Genomic DNA, 12175 nt, shown 5'->3' with positions numbered 1-12175 from the left:
ATCTCTGGGCAGGGACGCCAAAATACCAACTGCTCCCTCTGGATCGTATCCAACGAATTGCCACTCGAATTGTTGACTGCCATAGTATTTCAAACAGCTTAGACCCCTTGGAATTACGCCGAGATGTAGCTTCACTCTGCATCCTCTATCGGTTGTATCACGGGGAGTGCTCTGAGGAATTGTTCGGAATCATACCACCTGCAACTTTTCGCTATCGTCCCACGCGAAAAACATACCATCCTCATCACCTTGATGAGTGGCAGTCTTCCACAGTGCGTTTTTCGCGTAACTTTCTGCCGCGCACTGTAAAACTCTCGAACGAACTGTCACCAGCAGTATTTCCGGACCTATACGACCTGCAAACTTTCAAGAAAAGAGCGTATTACCTCTAAAAGGCCGGCAACGCACCTGCAGCTGTTCTGATGTTGCGAGTGTCCATGGGCGACGGTAGTTGCTTACTATCAGCTGACCCGTTTGCTCGTTTGCCCCCTTATTTAATTTAAAAAAAAATATTTTTCATGAAAATTTTTGATTCGCTCAAAAATAAAAAAAAATAAAGTATTTAACTGAAAGACTTAAAGCTGGGGTTGACCAAAAACAAGAAAATAAAAATAAATAAAAAATAAAAATGTTTTATTTCTGAGAAAATTTGAATCAAATTTTTTCAGAATGTCTACCTGATGTCTACCACCGGTTCGGGAACTATCCCGGCGAGAAGAACCGGCGTAAGAAACTCGCACGGGTTCCACTTTTTACCAAAAAAGTGAGAGAAAAATTATTCTTTTAAAATAAAGTTTACAATTTTGTAACTTAATATTATATACAATGTAAACATACATAATTGTAAGTCATAATATAATAATGTAGAAGTAGCCTTGAAAGAAGCCAGATGGTGAGTGCCGCGGCCCTACCCACTAAAACTCTGCGGTGCTCCTCTCCACCACTTTTAACGGTGACATGGGAACTGTACAGACACCACATCACCGTCAGTGGACGTCTGCTTGTTGCAGACTCCTCTCTGTGGGGGCGTTTACTCGCCCCCCAGGCCAAACAGAGTCCCCTGTAGGGGCTTGCTTAGACCATTCCACTGCCTTTTGTCGCGATGCACACGAGCAAGCCTTGAAAGAAGCCATAGTCCTCCCAAGATGTGCCATCTTCTATGAAATCATTGACCTTATAATAAGCTTTGGCACACAAACGCTCTTTGACTACTTTTTTAAATTTATTAATGGAAAGATTTTGAACGTTTTCTGGGATTTTATTGTAAAGGCGTATACATTGACCTTTAAAAGATTTACTGACTTTACTAAGTCTGATCACTGGCATGTCCAGCTTGTGCTTATTTCTAGTATTTCTACAGTGAATGTCACTTTTAACTTTAAATTTATTTATATTTTTTCTAACATATATTACATTATCCAAAATGTATTGAGAAGCAACAGTTAGAATACCAATTTCTTTAAATTTATCTCTCAGAGATTCTAAAGCAGACATTTTATAAATAGAACGTATGGCTCGCTTCTGCAGCACAAATATTGTATTAATGTCGGCAGCGTTTCCCCATAAAAGGATTCCATATGACATCCTACTATGAAAATAACTAAAATATACTAATCGTGCCGTGTCTTCGTCAGAAATTTCTCTAACTTTTCTGACTGCATATGCTGCAGAACTGAGCCTACCTGCTAGATTAGCAATGTGAGGACCCCACTGTAATTTACTATCAAGTGTAATACCTAGGAATACAGTGTTATCTACCTAATTCATCTTCTCATCATTTAATAGCACATTGGTTTGGACTTGCCTAACATTGGGCAAAGTAAACTTTATACATTTAGTTTTACTAGAAATTAAAAGTAAGTTATTAACATTAAACCAATGTACTATTTTTGAGAGAGCACTGTTTACCTCGTCGTAGTTCGTCTGTTGTCGCTTCACTTTAATAATAAATGAAGTGTCATCAGCAAAAAGCACTATCTCATTATTATTATCCTTTACTAGATAAGGTAAGTCATTTATATAGATGAGAAAACGAAATGGGCCTAAGAAAGATCCCTGTGGGACACCTAATTCTATTTTGGTTCCATTGGACCTTTTACTATTTACCTCAACCCTTTGAGTCCTATTTTTAAGGTAAGAAGTCAAAAGGCTGAGAGTCCTTTATGCCGTAGTGGCGCAGTTTCCTGATCAATGTAGCATGCTCAACACAATCGAAGGCTTTGGAGAGATCGCAAAACACACCTAAGGCATCCTGCGACTCCTCCCAAGCTTCAAAAATACTACAAAGAAGTCCTATACCAGCATCCGTTGTGGATCGACCCTTAGTAAATCCGTATTGGTTATCGTGCAGCAAATTATTTGAATTAAAATAATTTTCTGCACGATAACCAATACGGATTTACTAAGGTAATACAATGTGCAGAATTGGTCGATTACTTACCTATAAATTAATGTTATCAGAATATTTTTGCTAACGCTACTGTTTTAGCAAACAAAGCTGTCATTGCAATCCCATTCTGATCGCACGTGGATTATCATCTTTCATGTACTTACCATCGAAGAAATTGATTCATAGCCCATAGGCCGCCTTCCCCCCTACCCTATTACCTCTTAAAAGGCCGGCAACGCACCTGCAACTCTTCTAATGCGGCGAGTGTCCATGGGCGACGGAAGTTGATTTCCATCAAGTGACCCGTTTACTCGTTTGTCCCCTTATTTTACATAAAAAAATAGTTCAAAATACTAACCCTAATTTTATGAATTGAACTTATTATAATCATTATACATTTTTAAAGTTCTGATTACGTCCCATAATATTCAAGAATTTTGACATCTAGTGTAAGGCCCGTATAAATAGTACTCAAGATGCATCTCGGTCTCAAGACACGGTTCAGGCTCTGTGATTGGTTGGCTGTCAAAATTTGGACAAATCACAGAGCCGAACCGCGTCTTGAGACCGTCGCAACTTAAGTACTGACTATTTATACGGGCCTAAGATTTCTGAACTACGTTGTAACATCAACATCTACCTAAGCTAGTAGTTTTGCTTTTAGCCGATAGAGTAGCCTAGAGTAGATAGATGAAATATTGAAAAGTGGGCGGAGCTTGACACCCCCTCACCCCGCAAATTGTCACGCGTCGTTTCATAAGGAAATTCAATTACGACACCTCCTCTTTGTATTAGCTTCACTTCATGCCCGCGGCGCGGCGGTCTTCCGACCGTGCGCTCGCGCCCGCATCCGCCCGTGTTTTAGCGTTGGCCCTAAAGCTAGGTACTCATATACCTACTCATAGACTTACCCAGATAGCCTCGAGTACTTGAAAGCTTTTATTTTTAGATGTTTAGTTTTCAATTTTGCAATCCATACTAATATTATAAATGCGAAAGTATCTCTGTCTGTCTGTCTGTCTGTCTCGCTTTCACGCCAAAACTACAGAACCGATTGCAATGAAATTTTGTACACAGTTATTCTAGAGTCTGAGAAAGGACATAGGCTACATTTTGATGTGGGAAAATATCTTATTTCCATGAAAATATCGATGAAAATTAATTCGCATTGCGCGTGGGCAGCGCTCATCCCGGGGGTCCTGGGTTCGAGTCCCGCAGGCGGAATAAAAAGTTTTCAATGTTCCTGGGTCTTGGATGTGTACCTATTAAAATAATATTTTAAAAATCTTAAATGTATTAATTTATGTATAATATTATAAAGAATCCAGAAATATATCGATCCAATGAACATTTTAGTTCTAATACGATTCAACAGATGGCGTTTTATTTTTTACTTTATTGTAACAGAACTAATCATACTTATTAGTTATAGTATGTTTTTGTTTATAGTTTTTAATACGTTAGAATATTATGTTTAATAATATTATCACTTGGTATAATAATAATCAATCTATCTTATCTTATGTAGAACTCCTACTGCATTTCTAATCCATACCATCCATACTATCCATACTAATATTATAAATGCGAAAGTATCTCTGTCTGTCTGTCTTGCTTTCACGCCAAAACTACTGAACCGATTGCAATGAAATTTTGTATACAGTTATTCTAGAGTCTGAGAAAGGACATAGGCTACATTTTGATGTGGGAAAATATCTTATTTCCATGAAAATATCGATGAAAATTAATTCGCATTGCGCGTGGGCAGCGCTCATCCCGGGGTCCTGGGTTCGAGTCCCGCAGGCGGAACAAAAAGTTTTCAATGTTCCTGTGTCTTGGATGTGTATTAAAATAATATTTTAAAAATCTTAAATGTATTAATTTATGTATAATACTAGCTGTTGCTCGCGACATCGTCTGCGTGGACTTTAGTTTATAGCGCGCGGTGTCAACAAAATTTGTGTCAAATTTAAAAACTTTTTAAAAACCCTGGTAAGTGCTTCCGGTGTAGCGCGGCCCTTAATTAATCAAAATACCCAAAAACAGCTATGCAGTGTGCACATAATCTATACTAATATTATAAATGCGAAAGTATCTCTGTCTGTCTGTCTGTCTGTCAGTCTCGCTTTCACGCCAAACGCCAAAAGTATCTCTGTCTGTCTGTCTGTCAGTCTGTCAGTCTCGCTTTCACGCCAAACGCCAAAACTTCCGAACCGATTGTAATGAAATTTAGTATACAGATAGTCTAAAGCCTGAGAAAGGACATAGGCTACTTTTTTACTGGAAAAAAGGGTTGTAAGGGGGTGAAAATGCGTAAATTTGTTCAAATTAAGTTAGTTCCAACAATTCATAATCGATGATCGATCACATCTTCTACATCGCGCTGACGCTTGCTCGAAAGTCTTTCTATAAGACGTGGTATCATCTTACATTTAAGTTTCGTTTTTTTTCGATTGTTATATCTATTCTACGGTATTAAATAACTCAGTACTTAATCTGTGCAGTGACGTAACCTTAAATCTATCAATGATAAATAGTTTATGGGTAAAGTTGTGTAATTGGAGGGCTAAATAAGCTTTAAAATTAGGCATAAAATATAAAGTTTAATATAAAAAAATGAAATACTTATTGTGTGCACACTGCACAGCTGTATTGATTTAAGGGGTACCAGGGTTTTTTTATAAAAGCTTTTAACACCAATTTTGTTGACATCGCGCGCTATAAACTGAAGTCCACGCGGACGAAGTCACGGGCAACAGCTAGTGTACCTAAATAAAGATTGGACAACATAATAATGATGTAGATAAGTAGGTAAGTACTAAGTGCCACAATTAACCAGTGATAGACATGTCGGATTAGAAGGGGCGCCGGACTAGCTACGTAGTAATATTTTATAATACTAGGTATGTATTTTTACAAAAAAATCATTTCCTTTACAATCTCTCTTAATTTTCTTTCTTTTAAAATGGACTAAGCCCTATTCTTTTAGAGGAAAGAAAGATCTTGGTCTAAGATAATTTTTATTTTTTTTAAGATACCATTTTCTCTCTATTTAACAATTAGTAACTTCTATAGGATAATAAACTGGATCCAAATATATTTCAGCTCGGGAGAAAAACGTCATCTTTGCAAATAAACTTTGAAGCAGCTACTTTTTAATCTTCTTTGCTTGGGATTCATAAAAAGCTGAGAACAGGATCAATACCCTCTTCAAGGGCCGAGCTGGAAAGGAGAATAAAAAATGTATTTAACATTACTTTACCAATTAATCTCATTAACACAATACACATCCACATTTTAAAATGACCAATTTTGTATGGGCCTCCTTTCCCACCCTTAACAGCGTTTTTTAATTGTTACCTTAAGAGCCCCTGCAGACTGCAAACTTTATATCGATCAATAGTTTAGTTTGGCTCTTGGTGAGTATTAAGCTGTATGGAAGAGTTTTGCCGGGAATGTGAAAGGGTGATGTTGTGTTTTTTATATTATTTTCCTAAAATTGTGTTATCTGGGTTTTTAATGTGTAATATTGGTAGGATATTAAAATGTTTATGATTTAAGGTATTTTAAATATGCTTTATATGCTTTATATCTCATATTTTTTAACACTTCGTTGTTATATTGGAACTAGGTAAACCGGGAGTCACGGAATAACAAATTGGGGTTTATCCTCGCCTTAATAATCATTTTTTTAATGTATCCTGCAACCTAGATAGATATCTGTTTATTCAAACTATAGTCTAGTGCGATGTCAGATGTGCGATTGTCATCTGGAGTATTGTATTCAACAAAGATGTGCATCCAGTGAGCACAATCTCATCTATTCTCTACAGAAGTATCTTGTAGACAGATTTGGTACACTGTTCCTTTTGAGGCGTGTGAAGATTAGACTGCCTGATCCCTTCTGAAGAGAAGTCTGCAGCTAGACTGTTTGTATGACCACCCAGTCTTTCCTGATATTTTTTACTGTATGTCTCAATTTCCTCCTTGATTGTTTGTAGTCTCAAGTCAGCGTTGATTTGTTTGTTGCTGATATAAGCTGGGATATCGAACATCGTCCTCATTGTCTTATTCTGGAATCTTTCTAAGATGTCAACATTACTGTTACTGGCAGTATCCTAGAACTGTATGCCGTAGGTCCACACTGGTTTTAAAATGGTTTTGTAGATTGCCATTTTACTGGCATCCGTCAGCTGCGACTTTCGTCCAACTAACAAGTACATACTGCAAAGTTTGCAGTCTAGCTGTTTTCTTTTTGTCCATATGTGCTTGCGCCAGGTGAGACGGCGATCAAGGTGCATACCTAGGTATTTGGCATCATCTGCTTGAGGGATGTCTAAATTATTTAGCTTTACAGGTGGACAGGATTTCCTGCTTAGTGTAAAGGTTACCCGAACGGATTTGTTGAAAATCAAAAATATTTATTTCCAAATAGGTTAACAAAGTTAACACTTTAAGAACGTCGCGTCTGCATGAAGCCTACCACCGGTTCGCTAATTACGCTAATTTACGCTAGATATGTAAGTAAAGTAAGTAAATATATGGCACATTCATATAGAAGCGACCTATGGTCAGTCAGCTTATTTTTTCCAAGGTGCTATCATTGAGAAAATCAGTTAACTTATAATAAGCCTTAGAACACAAACGATCTTTAACAACTTTTTTAAATTTATTAATTGAAAGATTTTGGACGTCGTCTAAGATTTTATTGTATAGGCGTATACATTGACCTTTGAAAGATTTGCTTACTTTGCTCAGCCTGGTTATTGGTATATCTAGCTTGTGCTTATTCCTAGTGTTCCTGCAGTGAATTTCACTTTTTGTTTTAAAATTATTTACATTTTTCTCACGTATAACACATTGTCCAAAATGTATTGAGAGATTACGGTCAGAATTCTTATTTCTGTAAACTTTTCTTGGATGACATTTTATAAATAGGTCGTATCGTTCATGTTAGCTTTCATGCGCCATTTCTATAACCACTCTTCTATGAGATTTAAGTGGGATTGCAGTCTTTCGGATGCAGTGTCAGAATTATCGTGGGATGAAAGAAATGCAGTATCATCTGCGTAAGTCGCCGTGGCGGTATCGACGTGAGTCGGCAAGTCTGCTGTGAAAATCAGGTAAAGAACCGGACCGAGAATAATGCCCTGTGGAACTCCAGACATGATCTCGTACATGGTTGACGTTTCGTTGTATCGCACTTCATAGCATCTTTTGTCGAGGTAGGATTTAAGTATGAGGTAGTAATAATCAATAATATAATTTAAATAAATTAAATAACTAAGGGGGGCTCCCATACAAAAAAAAACACAATTTTCAGCCTATTTTTGCTCGATTGAGGTACGGAACCCTTCGTGCGCGAGTTTAACTCGCACTTGGCCGATTTTATTACGCCTTTTCATACAAGTATATCTGCGACTTACCAGGTGGAAAATGCTTTAAAAAAGAAGAAAAAAATTTATGATTTTGATGAAGCTGTTGCGTCCACAAACGATCATGAAACAATAATTATTAAATAAAACCGGCCAAGTGCGAGTCGGACTCGCGCACGAAGGGTTCCTTACCGTTATAAAGGAAAAACAAGCCAAAAATTATTATTGTTTTGTGTGAGAGCTTCCTTCAAGTTTGATTTCATTTAAAAATAAGTACTATTATTAATTATTAAAATACACATATAATATAATTAAGGCCTTTGTGAAAGTGTAAAGGTAAATGTTGCCATTATTGATATTGAATAAAATGGACACAAAAATCACGTTTGTTGTATGGAAAAAGTCATCCACATCCATTTTTTAGGGTTCTTTACCCAAAGGGTAAAAACGGGACTCTATTACTAAGACTTCGTTGTCTGTACGTCTGCTCATCTGTCTGTCTCCAGGCTGTATTTCAAGAACCGCTACAGCTAGACTTCTAACATTTTCACAGATGGTGTATATCTGTTGCCGCTATAACAACAAATACTAAAAATAAAATAAAATAAATATTTAAGGGGGCTACCATACAACAAACGTGATTTTTTTGGCAGTTTTTGCTCGATATTAATAATGGCAACAGGTAGGCACTTGAAACTTTCACAAAATCCTAAATGTTATGTGTATTTTAATAATTTATAACAAGATAAAAATAAAATTAATATTTAAGGGCAGCTGCCACACAAAAAACACAATTTTTGGCATATTTTTGCTCTATAACGGTACGCCGTTCGGAACCCTTCGTGCGCGAGTTCGATTCCCACTTGGCCGATGTTTATTGTTTATTTATTTCTTATTACTAAGAATTTGATTTTTTACTTAGTATCACTTCATTACTAATAAGTATTAATTATTACTTTACCTGTGTGTTTTAATTTGCAAATATTCAGTGAAAAGTGAGATACTCAGTAGGTGACATTTTCCCACACACACATATTACTGAGACTTTGATGTCTATCCATCTTCCTGACCGTCTGTCTGTCCATCTGTCTATCCGTCTGTTTGTCCGTTTGTCTGTCCTTCTGTATGTCCGTCTGTCTGTCTGCAGGCTGTAACTCAAGAACGATAATAGCTAGAGAGTTGAAATTTTCAGAGATTATTTATTTCTGTTGCTAAAAATACTAAAAATTAATACTAAAAATAAAATAAATTAAATATTTTAGGGGGACACTCATACAACAAACTTGATTTTTTCCATACAAAAAATAATAAAATGTTGAATATCAAACCTTTGCCTGATTTTTTCGTTTAATATCACTTTGGAGAAATTGTTTATAATTAGCAAAACTAGCGCATGGTGCAATAATCAAGGCTGTTTTTTTTTCTTAGGAAAATAAAACACCCTGTATTATTGCACCATTCGCTAGTATTGCTTATTATAAACAAATTCTCCAAGGTAACTATGTACGGTTAAATCCAGGAAAGGTAAGATTTTTAAGGTTTTATTGTTTTCCCATACATTTCTTCAAAATATGAAACAATATACTAAAATACAACACTTCCCTCAAGTTTGCCATTAACAATTACTTTCACGCCTATAGGCCTATGTCCAGCAGTGGACGACTATAGGCTGATATGATGATATGATGATTATTTTCCAGAAGTCATTCCTTACCAGCAACACTATAAATTGATGCAATAATATAGGGTGTTTTATGTGATTTTTTCTTACCTTCTGACGAAAAATCTCTAAACCATGGGAGAAAAAAGTTAATGAGGGTATTAACTTTTTTCTCCCATGGTTTAGAGATTTTTCGTCATACAATAAAATGTTCAACTTTTCAAGCTCTTTCATTTGGCGTATGTCTCAAAGTGCTACATTTGTTTGGACGATATGCCCCTCCTTCTTTAAAAATTAATTATTAATTATTTATTTTATTTAAAATTTATTTTTAATTATTAAAGTATAAATATAACTAAATATTTTGTGAACATTTCAGCCTACCTTATGCCATGATAGATATCAAGCAAAAAATTGCAAAAAAAATTAAGTTTGTTGTATGAGAGCCCCCTAAAATATTTATGTAATTTCTTTTGTTTTTAGTATTTATTGTCATAGCAGCAACAGAAATACATAATCTCTGAAAATTTTAACTCTCTAGCTATTATCGTTCTTGAGTTATAGCCGGAGACAGACAGGCGGACAGACAGAAGGACAGACAGATGGAAAGACAGACGGACAAACAGACGGACAAACAGACGGACAGACAGATGGACAGACAGACAGTCAGGAATACGGACAGATATTAAAGTCTCAGTATAGGGTCACGTTTTTACCCTTTGGGTACGAAACCCTAAAAAACACACTCGGCCAATTTTAGAAGCTCATAGCGAGGCAATGATTGGAGATAGATACAAAGTGTAAAGCACGAAGTTGTAGAGAATTTAATTAGCTTTTATTATGTAGTACAAGAGAATTTCGTATGAAGCACCGTTTATGATGAGTAAGCAAAAAACCAAAAAACAAGACCTTTAATTAAATAACCCCCTCCATTATTACAAAAGTAAATATGCAAAAAGAAGGAAAGATTTCCTTTATACATAATTCAAAAGCAAGTGATATCAATTTTAGCCAAATAGATTGAATTACACTTTTTACTAAAACGCAGCTATCTCAAAATCATATTTGTGGAAGTTACGCCCTTTCTTCATATCGGGGCAGGATATATATCTGGATTGAAATAATGTAAACTGGCCATAAGTTCAATGCCCCATTCATAATTTTCTGATTAAAACTGGAGTTTATCATTTTTGATTGTATAATGGAATTATTAATAGGTTTTTGCCAATCAAAAAAGGTGTCAATAATATTATATTGTTTACTTCAGTATAATAATCCAGTAATCCAATCCAAAGTTGGATTGCAACTGCAATTATGTTTGGGCACTGACATCAGACACGCACTGGAATGCAATTTAGTCCATTCCAGTGCATTTTAATATCCATTTACATTATTCCAGTAGTCCAGCACTGAATTCGAATAATGTAAACCTGCTATAAATTTATTGTAGATAGAGATTTAAGATGACGGTTGTAAATTCAGGAAGAGGAAAGGAAGGAGGAAGATAAAGGTCCCTTGTTAAATGATAAAACAAATACTACCTTCTTAAAACATAGTCTAGTCTTAACGTGGGCGTGGAGGGGCTGGTCGTGACTTCACGCAATCTGAAATTGTGATAAAACTTAATTATAAAACTTTACTTATAAAAATATTAGTAAGTAAGTAATAAAAACCAGTAGACTATAATTATATGTGATATTTTTATACAGTACTCGGTACGCGACCGAGGCAAAGCAAAGCAAAAGCTACAGGCTACGCAATCCCCTAAAAATCATAGTATAATAATTGCGTAAAAATATACTTACGAGGGAAATAGTAAATCAACATCCTCATTGGAACCGAGTCTTGCATCGCTTGATTCTTCATCGTAAGGTTAGAACAGTGAGCTCTCTGAGCAGATAGTCAGTAATCACTTGATTCTTATTTTCAGTACGCAACACAGTAGCGCAGTAACAGAACAGATTATTATTTATTGATTTTTTTAGATGATAGATGAGTATCGGTGAGATTCTTGTTCTGTTTGTTTTTAATTTTCAAATCTGAATGTTGGCTAAAGTTATTGGAATGAGGGATTTTCCTATTTTTTAAATTTGATTGTCAAACAGTTTCCATTTTAGTAACTAGATGGCGTATGGGAAGACAACTATCGGTAATACCAGGGAATACCATCAATAATTGCTACAAAACTGGGCAAAAGAATATAAAACTTGATACATTTCAACTTGAAAAAGACGCAATAATATTCCAATGAATAGGATAATACAGTTATTGTAACGATGTTTTAGCTAAAATTCACGAATAAATAGCCCTATTTACCGATATTCACACCAAATGTCACCGGAATTATACTTTTTGATTTTGACAACAGCTTACTTGCACTTGTGTTAGATAACGATATTTAATGGCTAATATTTTACCAATGATGAATATCAAAAACCCAAAAACCACAATTTAGGAAAAAATAATAAAAACCACACCAACAATAAAAAGTAGATGTTTGAAAGTGACATGCCCGCCAAAACTCTTTCAGTTGTCAAGTTTCAGTTTGACAAGTTTTTATTATGTCAGCGTGTTCCTAAACTATTACCAGTGTTATGTACTGGCCTAATCGCTTAGGCCAATGATCGCTTAGGTTGATGTTTTGATTTATGTCACACTTGACAGTGCACTGATATTTTTTGGAAACACAACAAGAAAAATTTTGAAAATCGGTTCACAAACGGCGGAGTAATCGTTGAATATAAAAAACGA

At 35.6% G+C, this 12175-nt stretch overlaps 1 long non-coding RNA gene across 1 annotated transcript; it reads right to left on the bottom strand.

The window, feature by feature from the left end:
• Positions 1 to 5396: 5396 nt before the first annotated feature.
• LOC121739375 lies at positions 5397 to 11466 on the bottom strand. The gene is made up of 3 exons (XR_006037434.1): positions 11230 to 11466; positions 10966 to 11028; positions 5397 to 5611 (listed from the first exon to the last, which is right to left on the bottom strand). It is a non-coding gene; the product is annotated as an uncharacterized LOC121739375 (long non-coding RNA).
• Positions 11467 to 12175: the final 709 nt, after the last annotated feature.

Source organism: Aricia agestis, chromosome Z, assembly GCF_905147365.1.
Source record: "Aricia agestis chromosome Z, ilAriAges1.1, whole genome shotgun sequence".
Classification (NCBI taxonomy): Eukaryota; Metazoa; Arthropoda; class Insecta; order Lepidoptera; family Lycaenidae; genus Aricia; species Aricia agestis.
The sequence above is the reverse complement of the archived record's forward strand: the minus strand, read 5'-3'. Positions and strand labels throughout refer to the sequence as shown.